Consider the following 19,508-nt stretch of genomic DNA (forward strand, 5'->3'; position numbering starts at 1 on the left):
AGCTCACATCCCATGCAAATTAGGCCTTCACAAGTCCAATAGGTGGCCGGCCATATGAAGCTTGCTTGGGGGTTTAGTCTTGAAGAGTTTTGGTTGAAATAAATCAAAGGAGGATAATTGATGCGAAGCACTTGCATAGTCAGCCATAAGAGAGGATTTATTAAGATTAAATTCTTATTTTAAATGTAATATTTACATTAATGCTTTAATTTTATTGGCTAGAACACAAAGTTTTTAGTGGTTAGAGAGTGCTTTTTTTACATGTTTGTTAGATATTAATTAGGCGATATTATTTACATTAAACTCTTTGTAATTTGACACGTTGGCTGCCCCTCATTCAATAAAGTGGTGTTTTTCTTCCATTTGCATGAAGCATTTGGTAGAATTGAGTGATTAAATTCTTAATTATTTTGGAGTTTTGCTTGCTTTCATCCATTCCAAAGAGATGTAAACTCTTCAAGTCTCCAAGTCCAATTATTGATGTTTTTGGATACGAGTTATTTAGGGTTATATAAGGCTACTTTTTTTTCCTATTCCTTATTTTTCTTTGAACTTCTTTATACTTATTTGTTTAATTCAAATCTTGCTTATTTTTTATTTTTATTTTTATCTTCAATCCATCACACTTGTAGTCTAACACATATTCAGTAGCTCTATTTAAAGGTGTTCATGAGTTAAGTTGAGTTTGATCATGATATTAACATACATTATGCTTGCTCAAGCCTAGTTTGGCTGGAAATATGAGTTTAAAATTTTACCTAAATCTGTCCATATTTATAAATAGCTAACTCAATCCCATTTTAGATCCACTTGTTTTATTTTTTTTAAAAAAATTATATAATTTTTAATTTAATATTTAATATTTTTAAGAAATATTTAATAATTATATATATATTTTTATGAAAATTTTATATATAGTCATCTTAACATTTTTTAATAATTGCATTATAGTAGTATATAATACTATTATAAATTTAATTTTTAATAATTTTTATAGTAATATTTTATATTATGTTGTTTTTATATATCATGTAATTTATTATACATAAACACAACATAATATAAAATATTACAATTGAAAAATCTCGATCGAGTGGAGCTTGGATTTTGAATGTTCAAGCTCAAGTTTAGCCCATATTTTAAATGGGTCTAATTTGTTTGCTGAAACCCAAATTTTGAGAACTATTACTTTTGTCCTAACCCTCCCAAATTTCAAACGGGTTTTTAGACTTAGACAAACAACTCGACTTATGGACAAGTGTAGACCTAATTACTACTTGTTTGTTGTCTAACTTGGTGTTTCTTATTCTATCTAGATCTGAATTCAAATCAATTTATCCTAATTAGAAATTATTCAAGTCTCATCAATTACCGTAATCAAAATTTAGTAAATGATAAGCAAAGTGAATGGGTGAATCATAAATGCAAGAGTTAATGATCCTATTGTATGTTGATAGAGGGAGAAAGTAAAGAGATCTGTTTTATTTCTTGCCACATTTGTTTTGCAGTTATGCCTGGTGAGTCCCCAGATATAAAAAAGCAGGGGCACTCTGAAATCTGAACACCTTCACTCTCTTGTGCTGCAATTGCAAAAGTGAGAGGAGGTTGTGTATCTGCAGTCTTGTTCTAGTAAATACACGATGTTACTTAACAAACTTAAAGTCAGCAACGCAAAGCTATTCAAATAATCAAACCAAGTTGAAAATTTTTTTTATCATTGATGACCTTATGATGCGACCCAGCCTACGAACCTAGCTAACACCAAACGAGATCCCCTCGAGCTTCCCATTGGACCAATTACTCGAGCTTGAGCTAAGAGCTTGGGAGAAAGCTACAAAGGAGCTGGACGAACCAACAAGATGCATCTTCAACTTGCTGGAAGCTGAATTCAAATCAGCTAGCTCACTTAGCTAGCTAGACTTTGGACATCTTAATTATTTCAGCTCATTTAATTATATTTAAGTTTACTACAGCTTAATTACATCTATTAAATGTGTTTTAGTTTATTAAATATTTATTTGTGTGTTTTTTATTTAAAGATTGTTTTTAATTTTTCTTAACATGAATTAAAGCATTTGGCTGGAAATGCACAATGCTGATTCATTGAAGCTCATTCAATATGGCGCATGTACCTGAAGATGCATGAACGTTGGAGCTGATTATTAGCTGATCATACATGTATCTTCTAAGTTCATCAAAGTTAGTTAATGTGGAAATATGTATTCGACTATGCATGTACGGAGGACACTCTTTCTTCAGCTGAATATACATGCATCTAGCCGATACATTGTAGCTCATTAATGAAGAATTCATGCACCCAATTGTGCATGTACCTTGAGCTACTAGGTGCATTTCCCAGTCAGATCATTCATGTACTCTTTCCAAAGATTATGAGCTGATCAGCTACCTTTTCAAATGATCATTTGTTTCTTGCTGTTCATATTTACAAAACCGAGTGTTCACACCTTGAAGACCATTCGGTTGCAAGCAAGCACATTCATCAGCTACTTTTCATTCGGTGCACCTCTTAGATATTACTTCCATTCAACGAATCCAGCTCCATTCAACTCACTCATCAGCACCATGAACCAAGGCTATTTCGGTATCTTACTTAGTTAAATTCATTGGATTATTCTACCTGGAAATTAAATCACTTTAGCATCATGTACCTACATTTAAATCATGTCCATTTAGCTGGTTGTATATTAGCTTAAAAATAGCCCAATTGTAAACCTTTTGAAGGTTAACTAAGAACTTTTGACATATATGAATTATAACTTTGTGAGTTATTCACTCTCATATTTTTTTAAGATTCAACTTGACTTATCTAGTTAAACTAGTGGCGTCATCCTTGTTTCTTTTTCGAACTTATCACTCGTCCAAGTGTGGAGTTCAAACTTATATCGTTGGTTCCTATCTTATTAGATAGTGGGTCACGATCCTATCCAGCTATCTATCTTTTCACCTTGAAATTTGTAAGATTTGGGTCCTTAATTGCTATTGAGGGTTCTTTCTTGTTTTGAGTAAGAAAGCTCTTTCTTCTGGAAAGTATCCCCAATGATACTAAAATAAAAAAAAATAGATTAAATTGTGAGTAAAAAAAATTTTAAACACATAAATACAACAAGTAAGAATACTAATAAAATACAATTTTTATCATGACGTTACCATCAATCTATAGTCGGTGTCTAGTTAACTTGTAAAATAAAGTGTGCATAATAAAACTAAAATGTAAAAAAATAAAAAAAAGCTTTAGTTGAGTGGTAAATTTAAAATTTTACTAATGTAATTGACTTGGGGTTCAAATCTCACCATATATATATTTATTGGTCTTTTTAAATAAAAAACTAAAGCACCTTTGAATAATAAAACTTATTTTATTTAAAACAGGATATTTCTGTAATTTCTAAACACTAATTCAGTTAGGGACTTAAATAATAGTAAGTATATATATACAATTGATGGAGATAATACAATGTGTATAAGACAACAAAATTGTGAAAAGTAAAATAAAACGTTGGTTTAATGATAAATGGTTTAATGATAAATTTAATGTTTTATTAATGTAAATAGCATGAGTTAAAATTCAATCACAACTAATTTTTTTTATTTTTTAAAATAAAAAGACTAAAATACCCTCAAATAAAATAATTTTTTTAATTACAAAAGGATATTTTCATAAGTTCTCTAACCAAGTTAATGTCCGATTGACTCGTGACACTAACTCAATTAGAGACTTAAATAGAAGTATGGATATAATAAACTAAAACAAAAATGTAAATAATATATTAAAATCAAACTTTGATTTAGTAGTAAAATTAATATTTTATTGATGTAAATAGTATGGGTTCAAATTTAATCACATCCAAAAATTTTATTTAAAAAAAATAAAATACTAAAATATCCTCGAATAATATAATTTTTGTTTAATTACGAAACGTAACACCCTATACCTGGCCCGGTTGCCAAGCCCAAACATCAGGATGCTTGTAACGCATGGTTTGTGCAAGTGTACATAGTCGTTATCAAGTAATAAGTAAGTAAAAGAGTTATCGTCTCCTCATAAACTGTGTATGTTAATCAATTAATTGTAAAATTAAAGTTAAGAATTTGTAAAAAAAAAACACAATAATTTTTGAGTGGTGTGATATAAAAAATAAATAACTAATGCAAACAATTCCTTAATGCAAGTTAATCTAAGTATGATGAATGAATAAAATGGATGAGATAGACTTAGCAGTAGAATTCACAAGATTTCAACAATAGTAACATGAATAGGCTAGGATAATCACATCAATTAACTTAGTTCATTCTCATCATGCTAATAATGTTCCGGAGAAATATTCCTTGGCAACTCGATCTTTCATATGCTTGAAGCCAATATTAAGTCCTTTCGAAATATTTTACTAAGAAAAACATGCATATTACTGATCATATTTAACTAAAGATTTCTTAGAATTCATGTGAAGTAACAGGGACTGGGTTGGTTTGAAACAATTTAATCACATAAACCTAAAAGCTATGCAAGGTAATAGAGCTTGTTCAAGTTATTATGAACCTTAATTTATTTTGGGTCGGATATAAATTAAGCATGCACTTTTCAATTATTGTGTCTATTAGCCACCATCTGGGTCAGATTAAACAACTAATTATAATGCATTCAATAACATATTAATGAATGAAATACATGCATGATTTTAATTGAAAACATGATCGATAGAGGCATAGAACATCATAACATGATTTAAATAAAATTTATTGAATTGATGCAATCATCCTAGCTAAATAGAATTAAGCTACCATTGATGAAAAACAACAAAACAATTTGCAAACATGTTGAATAATTAAGAAGGAGAAAAAAGGAAGAAGAAACTCTTTGGTAATTATGGTGACTAATCGTGGAGGCTTCCTTCAATTCTCACAGCTGCTCTTCCACAAACTACTCCTCAAGGTGGCCAGCCAAGAGAGTAATTTCTCAAGGATTTTTGGCTAAGGGAAATATGAATGTTTATGCATGGAAAGAAAGAAAGTAAACGGGAAAATGAAATGAGAGTGAAGGATGAATGATGCTTGAGAAGTAAGGAATGATTAAGGGATGATTGTTAAGGGGTGTAGAGTATAGTATTTATAGTGGATGGGCTAGTATGTCTGCTAAAAATAGCTTAAAATCCCTTAGGTTTCTCACTCTCATGGCCAACTATAATTTGTGGAGATAGGGGGTTATTTAGTTTCTTGATTCATGCATGAAATCATGCTTGAATCAACCAAGGTGGTGGACAGTTTTAAGGGTAAAGTTTGTGTGCTGATTTCTAATTTATTTGCAATTGTAAGGATCTCCAATAAATCTCCCAAAAGTGAATTTTGAGCTGCCCAAATGCCCTTGCTGAATTGGGCTTCATTCTCTCTTATTTGGACGGGTTGATGACCCAAATGCTTGCTAGACTTGTTAATCAATTATACCAACTTCAATTGGATCAAATTAATTTCTTCATAACCCAATTTTCCTTACCTTTTCCATCCATGTATAGTGAATTTGGCTCATGTCCATGTAGCTTTAATACATAAGATATGCATAAGTCTTTGGTCCAATTACAACAAATAAATCAAGATTAGTATGTATCATAAAATAATTAAATTATACATAAATTTAATGCAAAATAGCACAAAACTACATTCTTTATTAAATCATGCCCATTATCTTAATATGAACAAAATTCACCCAATTAATTATTAAATAATCAGAGTTAATATTATTTTAAGTAAAAAGGTGTCATAAACTACTAAAAAAACCTATATAATTTAGAGTTTACATACCCCAAACTTAATCCATTGCTCGTCCTGAGTAATGCAAAGCAAAAATTTAGGTAAAAAAATCTCGCAATAAGTTTAAATAGAATCCCTAAGTAGAATCAACTTTTGCACATAAACATACATCAACAAAGTCATGCTCACAAAACTTTTTTTTGCTGATAGTCGCCCACATGCAAACAATATTTCATAATTTTATATTAAGTGAGGAAAAATGCTAACATAAGTCATAAAGTGCATGCTTTTCAAGGTCATACATAATATTCACCAGTCAATCAAAGCTTCCTTATCAATTAGACAGAATAGTCACAAGATTTAATTAATGGTCTTCATATGTTGAATTTAGCATTTCCTCTCCACTAATGTAGTTAGCATAATTATCAAAATTAATAGGCCTTTTATAGTGTTGTAATAGGGCTAAGCTCAAGGTATGGATAAAAAGAATTAAATTTTTAAGTTCAATAATCTTAACCCTAACTTTTCCTTGGATCCTTTCGAGGTACATCCTTCCTACTAACAGGTTTTACCACCCCCAAACTTAATTTGAAGCTTTATGCCAAACAATACTCCTTAATACTTGAGTATTTATTTTACTCTTTTTGCTTGACATTTGAACAGAGATTTTTCTCTTTTTTTTAACATACATAGAACATATACATCTTTTTGAGTTTTTCCTCGATCTTTGCTCACCAGTACAAGAATAGTTAAGATAGGTGAAAAAATAGGCTAAAACTTAAAAAGATGATAATATGACTTATAATGTATTTGAATAACAATAAAATAAGCTTAAAGGCTCAAACTAAGGTTTCAAGGGTTAAATTCATATGGTAGGCTTGAAAGGCTCAAACGATCCAAAGAAAATGTGCCTATATCATGTTTAGATTCTTATGCCTCCTAGGATTTTGCCTCAAGAAAGTTACTAAGTCAATTCTAAGAACTTAAACCTTCATGCATGTCTATTTCTAAGGAAATTAAATTTTCATGACAAATGACGACATAAGACCTAAGAACATAAAAGTATTTTATAACCTAAGATAACATAAAAAACTCAGATATAATCAGAAATCATGCTTGCATTTGAGTTAACTTATGAACAAATTTTTTTTGAACATCATTTTATTTCAGCATACTTATGTGTAAACACTAAATCGTACTTAAGAAAAAAAATTAAAATTCATGCAAATTTTTCCTTACCCCCTTTAAAAAGAAGTAATGTCCTCATTGTGTAAACAAAGTAATGAATGAGAACTGAACACCAGGTAGGATAGTAAAAAAAGAGAGGTGAGTCATGAACATTGCTTAAGTACCAAGTCTTTCTTAACAATCCAATCCTAGATGTGTTAATTCACATTATCACACTACTTCACTTTTTATTAGAGAAGAGGCATTAAGTTTAATTTATTCATGTTTGCAAATTATTCAATTGATTTTATGCATAAATCAAAACATTATTAAGTAAAAATATCCTAAAAATAATACCAAGAAAATGAAATAAAAGAAATCCCTCCCCTTTTATTAAAGAAGAGGCAATGAGTTTAATTTATTCATGTTTGCGAATTATTCAATTGATTTTGTAACACCCCAAACCTGGCCTAGGAGTTATTGCCAAATTTGGCTTGTCACATTGAAGTGTCTTTCGAAAATCGAAATCGTTGGTAAAAAAATTGTTTCTTAGTTTAAAATAAACCCCTTTATTGTTAATTAACAAATCAACTAGCCCAAGATGTTTGTCTTGTTATCTACTATTGTTATACAGGTTGATATAAAATCACAGAAGCTTTTGAATACTCTAAAGTTTAAATTTCATGTCTTTGAAAACAAAAATTATTTTGAAAATTCATCTTCTCCTAAACTAGCAATTTAAAAAAAGTAAGAAAAAACCCAATTAAAAATTTATACAAACATAAATGACCTTATTACATAAACAAAACCCAACACAAACTTTAAATTTAAATAAAAGCAAGTGTAGGACAGCTGCAGTTGTGTGGCCACCTCCGAATCCCTCGCAGCATCGACCCGCCTACAACTGGGGATTACCTGTACAGTTAAACAGAGGGGTAGGTTTACGAAAACTCACTGTGTAATCCCTTAATAAGCAAACAATCAATTAAATAGTAGATAAATGAAGTTTGGGCTTAAGCCCGTTACAGTAACAGTCCAGTTCAGTGTGGGCCTAATCCCTTTCCCGTAACAGTAAATGATTGGGCTTGAGCCCATCACAATGCCAGTAATCAGTAGGGCCTTTGCCCAATTTTAGTAATATTATCAGTGGGGCCTTAGCCCATAACAGTAATAGATATCAGTCATGCAGTGAACAGTATGTAATATCATTAATCGATGCAGTAACAGTACAAAATCATTAATCAGTGCAGATATGCAGTTAGAAATCCTACCCAATCCAGCCTCTACACACCACTCCGTCCCGCCAAACACACCATGTGGGGATAAAATCAACCCACCCAGCCAGACACACTAAGATTAGCACCGGTTGTGGCACTAAGAAGTATTGCAGCAAAGCTGCTAGTAAGATAAACAACATATAGCGATCAGTAGGTCCATAGTTGTCTTGGGCGACCCGTGCAACCTTATCAGTACTGTAAACTTCCTCCAAATATAACAACCCATCCCCATGCAATATATCGTGACATAATATCATACGTGTATGCAAAATGTCAAGCTCAATCATAGTCAAACATATCATAGAGCAAATCAATCATAGATAACATAAAGCCATAACTGTCATTTCATCTCCTAGGGGTATAATAGTCATTTTACCCTATGGGGATATTTCGGTCATTTTACCTTGTGGGGGTATTTCAGTCATTCTACTTTAAGAGGGTATTTCAATCATTTTACCTATAGGGGTATTTCGGTCAATTTACCTTATAAGGGGTATTTTGGTCATTTTACCCTATGCGGGTATTTTGGTCATTTTATCCTACGGGAGTATTTCGGTCATTATACCGTAGGGGGTATTTCAGTCATTATACCCTATGGGGGTATTTCGGTCATTTTACCTTATGGGGGTATTTCGGTCATTTTATCTTATGAGGGTATTTCAGTCATTCTACCCTATGGGGGTATTTCGATCATTTTACCCTATGGATGTATTTCAGTCGTTTTACCTTATAGGGGTATTTCGATCATTTTACCCTATGGGGGTATTTTGGTCATTTTATGTTTTAGGGGTATTTCAATTATTTTACCCTATGAGGGTATTTCGGTGCAAATATCAATCTCTCGGAAGGTCCACAGTCGCCTCGAGCGAGTCACGTAACCTAAATGGTCAAACAGTGAAAATGAGCCCAAGGCCCGTTACTCGGCCCAAGTAGGCCCACACGCTTGTGCGGCCCGTTCAGCCCAAATTTTTCCATGGCTATGAGATCTACTTAGCCTAGTTTAGTATTTGCCACAAATCGTGGATTTCATCCGTGTGGGGCCCACAAGCCCAATGAGCCCACACAACCCATTTCAGCCCAATGTGGCCAGTTATGGCCTAAGCCCATAGAGACACTCATGGATGCCTCTACAGTTTATCACCCATGGTTCGTGGGTTTGGCTTACCACATGAGCGATCGCACCCTCGTGTGGTCTCAACGTCGTATTTCTACTTTTCAACTTTTTTCGTTCTACAATTATAGTGGGGTGGTTACACACCTGTGCGATTTGTAGATTCCCTTTGTTTCGAACACTCTTATTTCGAAAATCAATGATCATCGCACCCTTGGTTCCTAGGCAATGTGCCAATCAACCTCGACCACCACCAGTTAGGAATGGAAGCAATGTAGGTTGGAGAAAGCGACGAAAACCTTGAAAACCTCGCTGATCTCCCATCGAGAAAAAGGAACAAATGAGATGATATATATCTCTCCATAACAACATTCTCCTCAAATCTCTCCAAATATCCCTCCTCAATTCTCTCTATGACTAGTTCAAACTCTATTTAATAGTATTTTAATCCAACTCTACCACCCACACGAATTAGGTAGCAAAATAAATATTCCCTTTTTTGATGCGTCACCACTCGAACCTTAAACCCCATGTACAGTCCACACGCCCCTTACCACTAGACCAACAACTCCTTTGTATCATATTTTAACCACAATAATTTAAGGACCTACTATCTAGATCTAAGGATTTTATTCACTTAAAATAAAAATTTTGCATAAGCCAAGGCTTGAACCCCTGACTTCTTAGACACTTCCAAACACTCCTAAATCACTTAACCACTGAAGCAAACATTCATTTATGTCACTTCCTTGCACAACTAAATATTTATGTGCAGTTTCCTAATGGTTCCCTTGTTCAAAACCTATTTCTTCTAGTATCAAAATTTGAGGTGTTACAATTCATCCCTCCTCAAAGAAATTTCGTCCTCGAAATTTCCAATTATCATATCAGTCGCATAACCTAGACTCCACCACTACGCTTCTGCTGCCTAGTTCCAAATTAGGTATATGGCCAAACGACGGGGACCCAACTCGAACACCTCTACGTCCTCTACCATGGCCTCTTGTATCTCGTTCATGTGTACCTCTTGTGCTCATATCAAATAACGTATTTTATGTATCAGTTTGTAATTCCAGTAATTATTAACAGATGTCTTATGAAAAGAAGTAATCAGAGTTTTGTTTTCGCAAATTAAGGTCTCTCTATAGTTTTCAGTTTCCTACAGTCTCAGTTTACTCTAACTAATGAGTTTCAGTACAGTCCTACTATCTATAGTCGTCTCTCAGTGTATTTCAGTTCAAGCAGTCTACAGTATAAAGAAAACTTACAGATTCGGCACTGGAGACTCGTGTGCCACACTTGTAAACCTTCCAAAACACTTCAATAATAGTTTTCCAGAAATTCTAAATATTTTCAAAACTCATTCCACAGTCGAGTTTTGCAACTTAGCTCTGATACCACTAAATGTAACACCCTAAACCCGGCCTAGGAGTTATGGCCGAATCTGGTGTGTCACATTGAAGTGTCTTTCGAAAATCAGACTAGTTGGTAAAAAATTTGTTTCTAAGTTTAAAATAAAACCCTTTATTGTTAATTAACAAGTCAACTAGCCCAAAACATTTGCCTTGTTATCTACTATTGTTATATAGCTTGATCTAAAGTCGTGGAAGCTTTTGAATACTTTAAAGTTTAAATTTCGTGTCTTTGAAAGCAATAATTATTTTGAAAAATCGTCTTCTCCTAAACTAGCAGTTTAAAACAAGTAAGAAAAATCCCAATTAAAAATTTAGACAAGCATAAATGACCTTATTACATAAACAAAACCCAACAAAAACTTTAAATTTAAATAAAAGCAAGTGTAGAATAGCTGCAGTTATGTGGCCACCTTCGAGCCCTTCACAACACCGACCCGCCTACAACTGGGATTACTGTTACAGTTAAACAGAGGGGTGAGTTTACGAAAACTCAGTGTGTAATCCCCTAATAAGCAAATAGTCAATTAAATAGTAGATAAATGCAGTTTCGGCCTGAGCCCGTTCCAGTAACAGTCTAATTCAGTATGGGTTTAATCCTTTTTTGGTAACAGTATATGATTGGGCTTAAGCCCACCACAATGCCAGTAATCAGTAAGGCCTTTGCCCAATTTCAGTAATATTATCAATGGGGCCTTAGCCCATAACAGTAATAAATATCAGTCATGTAGTGAACAATATGTAATATCATTAATTGATGAAGTAACAGTACAAAATCATTAATCAGAGAAGATATACAGCTAGAAATCCTACCCAATCCAGCCTCTACACACACCACTTCGTCCTGCCAAACACACCATGTGGGGATAAAATCGACCCACCCAGCCAAACACACCAAGATTAGCACGGTTGCGGCATTAAGCAGTACTGCAGCAAAGCTGCTAGTAAGATAAACGACATATAGCGATCAGTAGGTCCACGGTCGTCTTGGGCGACCTGTGTAACCTTATCAGTACGGTACACTTCCTCCAAATATAACAACCCATCCCCATGCAATATATCGTGACATAATATCATACGTGTATGCAAAATGTCATACTCAATAATAGTCATACATATCATAGAGCAAATAAATCATACATAACATAAAGCCATAACAGTCATTTCATCTCCTAAGGGTATAACAGTCATTTTACCCTATGGGGGTATTTCGGTCATTTTACCCTATGGGGGTTTTTCGGTTATCCTACCCTATAGCGGTATTTCGGTCATTTTACCCTATGGGGTATTTCAGTCATTTTACCCTATGCGGGTATTTTGGTCATTTTATCCTACGGGAGTATTTCGGTCATTAGACCCTATGGGGGTATTTCGGTCATTCTACCCTATAAGGGTATTTCGATCATTTTACCCTGTGGGGGTATTTCGGTCATTTTACCCTATTAGGGTATTTCAGTCATTCTACCCTATGGGGTATTTCGGTCATTTTACCCTATGGGTGTATTTCGGTCATTTTACCCTATGGGGATATTTCAGTCATTTAATCCTATGGGGTTATTTCGATTAGTCTACCTATGGGGATATTTCAGTCATTTTATCCTATGGGGTTATTTCGATTATTCTACCTTATAGGGGTATTTCGATTATTCTATCCTATGGGGGTATTTCGGTCATTTTACCTTATGGGGCTATTTTAGTCATTTACCCTATAAGGGTATTTCGGTCATTCTACCTTATGGGGGTATTTCAGTCATTTTACCCTGTGGGGGCATTTCGGCCCAACGTGGCCCATTATGGCCTAAGCCCATGGAAACGCTCATGGAGGCTTCTACAGTTTATTACCCATGGTTCATGGGTTTGGCTTACCACAGGAGCGATCGCACACTCGTGTGAACTCGACGCTGTATTTTAGCTTTTCGGCTTTTTTCATTCTACAGTTACAGTGGGGTGGTTACACACCTGTTGCGATTTGCAGATTCCCTTTATCCTGAACACTCTTATTCCGAAAATCAATGATCATCGCACCCTTGGTTCCCAGGCAATGTGCCAATCAACCTCGACTACCATTAGTTAGGAATGGAAGCAACCTTGCCGATCTCCCATCGAGAAAAAGAAACAAATGAGATGATATATATCTCTCCATAACAACAACTCCCCAAATCCCAATATTCTCTCCTCAATTCTCTCTATGACCAGTTCAAACTCTATTTAATAGTATTTTAATCCAACTCTACCTCCCACACGAATTAGGCAGCAAAATAAATACTCCTTTTTTTTGATGCGTTACCACTCAAACCTTAAACCCCATGTACAGTCCACACGCCCCTTACCACTAGACTAACAACTCCTTTGTATCATATTTTAACCACAATAATTTAAGGACCTACTATCTAGATCTAAGGATTTTATTCACTTAAAATGAAAATTTTGCATAAGCCAAGGCTTTAACCCCTGACTTCTTAGACACTTCCAAACACTCCTAAATCACTTAACCACTGAAGCAGACATTCATTTATTTCATTTCCTTGCACAACTTAACATTTATGTGCAGTCTCCTAACTGGTCCCTTGTTCAAAACCTATTTTCTCTAGGCCCAAAACTCGGGGTGTTATAGATTTTATGCATAAAACAAAACATTCCTAAGTAAAAATATCCTAAAAATAATACTAAGAAAACGAAATAAAAGAAATCCATCCTCTTTTTTTCCAAGACTGCTGCAGTGTGGGAAACTGATGCTGTGATGAAGGGACGGGGCAGCGAATGTTGGATATTTTTCTCCTCATCATTGTCCTGGGCCTTTAGCCCACAACTGCAAAAATTTTATTATCTGTATTGAAATAAAATTTTGACAGAAATAAACTGATTAAACCTTGGGCCAACTTGACCCTTTCATTGAACATAAAACTAAAAAATGAAAATAAACATGAAATTGAAAACAAAAATTAGAATCCCTTGTAGGCTACATAGAAAACTTTTTTCAAAAAATTACATTAAATTAAGTTCCCAAGAAAGGTTGGAGGGGTCACAAATGGTCCCACTTAAGTTCCAATCTCCTTAGAAAGAATTAATTTAATGTACTAATTTAAGAAAAATTTTCTAATCATGCCATTTATTCAAATGAGAGAAAAAAATGAAAATAAATTAACAACAGAGAAAGTGAAGAGAACTCTCTCAATGTTATTGATGATTGCCACTTACAAAGGTGATGTCAATCGACCATTTATAACACCAATCGTATCCATCTAGAAAGAAGATATAATGTGGCCCGAAAATTATATTCAATATGTGATCAAAGAATAGCAATGGGAGATGGTCTTTCTGCTTTGCTTTGCTCAATTTCCTGCCATTCATACAAATCTACCTACTCGTGATGATCCCTAACAAAATGAGCTCATTTTCTGTTATACCTTATTTCTTTGGTAGAAGTTCCATCCACTGAATGTCATAGATGGGATCCATGATCCTTGCTTTTAACCATTGAGAATCGAGTTTCCTAGGATCAAATACTCGAGACTGGATCAATCTCTTCTATCCCTCGATAGAACTCTTTTTAGTATCTAATGACCTTTTCAAAATCGTTAAGTCTAAATCGAGTGACTTTTCTCTTGATGGGTTGGGTTTCTTGTACTCATGTGATGATAGTTCTAATGATTTGAACTGAGCTTTAGAATTGAATCCTTCCGAGTTATCTTCCAAACATGTTTTATCTCATCTTGATGTGGAGAGTCAGATGAAATACCTTTCAATGGATCATTGTATTCTAATTTTGCAGGTACCAGCGGATCTTCCTTGGAAACAGTAGAACAATCTTCAACCTCATCAGGAGATCTTATGGCCTTAATTATATTAAAGGTCATCTGTTTATCTTAATCTTACATGGTGAGTTCACCTTTCTGTACATCGATTATCGTCCTGTCGGTTGTCAAGAAAGTCCTTCCTAGGATGATCGATACTTGTTTATCTACTTCAAAATCTAAGATAATAAAGTTAACAGGAAATGTTAATTTATCAACACGTACCAACACATCCTTGATCTTTCCTTCTGGGTATGCCAAAGATCGATTCACCATTTGAAGTGAACCTGCAGTCGGTCCGGCCTTACCAATACCTAATCATCTAAACATAGACATAGACATCAAGTTGATACTCAATCCTAAATCGCACAAAGCCTTACCACAATAAGGTTCTCCAATATTGCAAAGTATGGTGAAAGTTTTTGGATCCTTCAACTTAGGAGGCAACTTGTTCTGAAAAAATAGGCTACATTCTATAGTTAGGGTTAGAGTTTCAAATTCCCCAAGCTTTCTCTTCTTAGACAGAAATTCCTTCATAGCTTTTGCATAGTTCGACATTTGCTCCAAATCTTCCACCAATAAAATGTTGATACGTAGCTATTTTAACACATCCAATATTCTCTTGAGTTGAGTATCCTGTTGTTGCTTATGTTGCTAGAGTCTTGGAGGATATGAAGGTTGTGGAACTTTGACTTGGAATGGACAGCTCTTTTGAGGTAATATATCTGCATCTAACGAAGGTATTAGCTTATCAGAATTCATTAGTTTAGATTTTACCTCTTCAGAATTAGCAGAGTCTGGCTTCTGTGGTACATTAATTTCAACTGTTTGTTAATTTTCCTTTTTCTTGAGAGGTTCATCTTCAACCTGAACTTACTTGGGTTCCAAAGTCCTTCCATTTTGTAAAGTAACCACTTTGCAATTCTCTTACCCAGTTTTCTTAGGTTCTTCATGTCATTGGACAAAGCTCCTTGTTGTCTATTTTGAAGTTTGTTGCATAACTGCCCCATCTAGTTCTCCAAATTTCTCAAAGGTACATCATTCTTCGCCATGTATGATTCTAATAAGTTCTCAACATTATTAGAAGACTCAACTGTTGAAGGATTTTCTATGTTGCTTGGTACAACACCTTGGGGTTTGCTTCTAAGCTCATTACCTAATTGTCCCACTTGATTTTCTAGTTTCTCTAATGTTGTTGTTTGGCCTTGAATCAGAGCATCATTTTTAGCAATATATGCCTTCAACAAATTCTCCAAATTATTGGAAAGTTCAACTTGCGGTGATTTTTGAACTTGTTGATTGAAACCAAGAGGTTGATTTGATCGATGTTGCATGTAATTATTGTTCAATTCATCTCTTTGGTAGTGGATTGGTGGCTAAGCTGCAACATAATTTAAATCGTTAGTAGTAAACTATTTCAACATTGAAGAGATAGAAGATACTTGAGTTGAGAGTGAAGTAAGGGAATCTACTTCATGTACTCCGACTACTCATCTTCACGAAGCTGCTTTTTTGTCGGCCACTAGTAATTGTTACTAGGTATTCTCTTAATGGTCTCGTAAACCTCATTATAAGTCTTGTACATTGAGACTATTATAAAATGTTTTGAATTGGATGCAATGCGGAATCCCATGGTGAAGGCATCTATGAAATAACTCCTTGAATCTTTTCCACAACTCGTATAGGGACTCGTCATCCAATTGTTGAAAAGTGGTGATCTCATTCCGCAACTTAGCATTTTTGCTAGGTGGGAAATACTTTACTAGAAAGTGTTTAGCTAATTCTTACCAAGTTGATATTGAATGAGGTGGCAATGAATTAAGCCATGCTCGTGCTCGATCTTGCAACGAGTACGTAAACAACTTCAACCTCAACGTGTCTTTACTTTCACCGGGCATATTAAAGGAATCATTCAACTCCATAAATAATCGAAGGTAAGATGTGGATCTTCTGTGGGAATTCCACTGTATTGGCCTATTATTTGAAGTATCTAAAACATCACAGGCTTCAATTCAAACTACGATGCCTCGATCAAGTTATTATGAACCTTAATTTTCTCTGGGTCGGATATAAATTAAGCATGCACTTTTCAATTATTGTGTCTATTAGCCACCATCTAGGTTAGACTAAAGAACTAATTCTAATGCATTCAATCACATTTTAATTAATGAAATACATGCATGATTTTAATTGAAAACATGACCGACTGAGACACAGAACATCATAACATCATTTAAATAAACTTTATTGAATTGATGCAATCATCCTAGCTAAACATAATTAAGCTACCATTGTTGATGAAAAAACAACAAAGCAATTTGTAAACATATTGAATAATTAAGAAAGAGCAAAACAGAAGAAGAAACTCTTTCATAAGCATAGTGACTAATCGTGGAGGCTTCCTCCAATTCTCACAGGTGCTTGTGATACCCCAAACCCAACTAGGATGGACCGACCCGAATTCGAAGCGTTACATTAGCCACCTAAGTGACTCCTAGACTAATAACCATCCAAGACGCACTCCGACCTTATAACACCTCAATCTTATCTAAATATTAGTTATTTATTAATGTGGAAGCAAATTATGAGCCAATTTTAAACTTTTCCTAGGTAATTTAACTTAAGGGCATTTTTGTCATTTTACCACCTATAGTATAACTTAACCCAATTTTAGATCTAAACATTTACTGGCCTTCTTTTAGTCAAAATTATGCAAGCCTAAAAATTTTAGCTTAAATTGAGTTCGTTTGCTATGCCTAATTCAAGTTTTACTATTATGGACTAAATTGTAACAAATACAAAATATCGGGACCTATTTTGAGTTAGAAATTAAGTGTTTTTATATCGAAGTTTACCATTATGAGACTAATCCTAAAATTTTACCAATTTTATCATCTAGGGCTCTAATTAGACTAATCAATTTTCAAGACTAAATTGTAACATAAAAAAATTAGAATGCCAATTTAAAAGACAAATTCAAACCCCCAAAAACCCACACGGTCGTGTGTCATTAAACGACCGTGTTTACATCAGAAAAAATTTTAGGCAGATCGCACATGCCCGTGTGGAAATCCCACATGCCCGTGTGTGATAGCTCCAGTTTCCACACGCTCGTGTCACTTACCCATACGCTTGTGTGCAACCCCTCACACACCCATGTGGGCAGGCACACACACGTGTGGAAACCACTGCACCTATTTTTGCAAAAAAACTCATTTTAGAACTCGATTTTGCATATTTAAACGGTCAATTTAACCCGATTTAATTACAATTAGCTAACATACATATACACACAACTTCAATTGAATTTATTGACAACAATTAGGCCTCAATTAAATAGAATTAGGCAATTAATTTCATGCACATCAAACGCCGAATAAAACAAACAAGTGGCCTACCTTAGTCGCTGGTAAACCACTCCATGGAAGCTTCATTTAAATAATCGTTAGTATAAATTTCATGTTTCACACACCGTGTTATCAAGCAACAATACGCTGTGTTATCTATCATGCCTCCAAATTATCATATAACCATCCAAAATAACTGTACAATGTCCAATGTCCAATGTCCAATTACAATAAAAATTAACCTAATTTTCGGGAGTTCCACAATGCCCGATTACAGTCTCTAAAATGTATAATAAAGTCTCTACCAAGCCTAAATCTCTTTGAACTCTCTTGCTCGGCTCCTCGGCTCCTCAATCCTGATGATTATCTGCACAAATTGTGAGGGTGCGAGCTTTAAAAAGCTCAGTGAGTGTTAAGAAAAATGACTAGTAAATTAATGTCCAATTCATGTTTAATGCACAATCAATTATTCACCAATTGTCAGCCAAATAATTAAACATGTCAATTTAATTTCCATAAGCATTTTAAATACGAAAAAGCAATTATTCACGGCTTTCAATCATCAATTGATATAGCAACAACCACATATAAATACATTGGCATACACTTCTCATGACTTAATCGAGTGATCATACATAGGATAAATGGATTTTCAAGCTCCCACAAATATCAAATACAGTTTACAGAGTTGAGCGGGCCAAAGCACACGCTCCCTTATAGTGCCTCAAATAACCCATTGAGTGGAGACTCTTGCTCAACACTCCCTTATCTACTCCAAACAATAGTCCACCTAGAGTCATATGCTCACAATGTCATAAATAAAGGCGAGTTCGTACAAATACTATGGCATGCCAACTATATCCAATGGATCCACTATGCATGTTGCCAATATATTCCGTCAAACATAGATATAAATTAGTTATTATTGTGTTCAATTTAATGTGACAAGATGCTTATGTGGAACTTGTAACATAGCCATTTAACATCCAATTAAATCAAGTAATTCATTTGCCAATTTTCTATATTCAATTACCAATTGTAACACCAACATATCATGATAAAAAAAATTAGTACACATGCTTTAAATCATCCTTAAGATTAATCTAATTAAATAGCACAACACCTAAAAAGCTTACTTACCATTTTTTCCAATACAAATTCAAATTTTGCACATTTAATACCAATCTTGCAAAATCAACCATTCAACCATAATTAATTAATTGAAATTATTAATTAAGCTACTAATTAAACATAATTAAGGGTCAATTTCCCAAATCACCCCTAGAAACACTCACCACACAATTTTATTCTATCACAACAAGTGATCAACTAAGTAATTCCAAGCTTCAATTCAAGTTATCTCAGTCTTCTTCAAGATTCCGAGCTTCAACAGAGGTAAAGTAGACATTACATTTTTCCAATGCTATAATAAACACAAATTTTAATTAACTATATTAATTGAAATTCTCTCACAAAGATACATTACTAGATTTGTAACATCAAGTCGAAAACTCAATTCCTCACAAATTCGATCTCTCCAGGCCTCCTAATCACTTCCAAACATTAATACTAGACCAAATACACATATACTGTAACACCCCGAACCCGAAACCGACACCGGAGTCGAACACGAGGTG

The 19,508-nt window shown here is 34.1% G+C and overlaps 1 non-coding gene and 1 pseudogene across 1 annotated transcript; one reads left to right on the forward strand and one right to left on the reverse strand.

Annotated features, from left to right (window-relative positions):
• Positions 1-1,865, reverse strand: part of LOC107921477 (non-lysosomal glucosylceramidase-like) — a 96,373-nt pseudogene extending 94,508 nt beyond the window's left edge.
• A 14,285-nt stretch (positions 1,866-16,150) lies between these two features.
• Positions 16,151-16,257, forward strand: LOC121214303 (small nucleolar RNA R71). The gene has a single exon (XR_005909887.1). It is a non-coding gene; the product is annotated as a small nucleolar RNA R71 (small nucleolar RNA).
• The last annotated feature ends 3,251 nt before the right edge of the window (positions 16,258-19,508 follow it).

This window comes from Gossypium hirsutum, chromosome D01 (assembly GCF_007990345.1).
Source record: "Gossypium hirsutum isolate 1008001.06 chromosome D01, Gossypium_hirsutum_v2.1, whole genome shotgun sequence".
Taxonomy (NCBI): domain Eukaryota; kingdom Viridiplantae; phylum Streptophyta; class Magnoliopsida; order Malvales; family Malvaceae; genus Gossypium; species Gossypium hirsutum.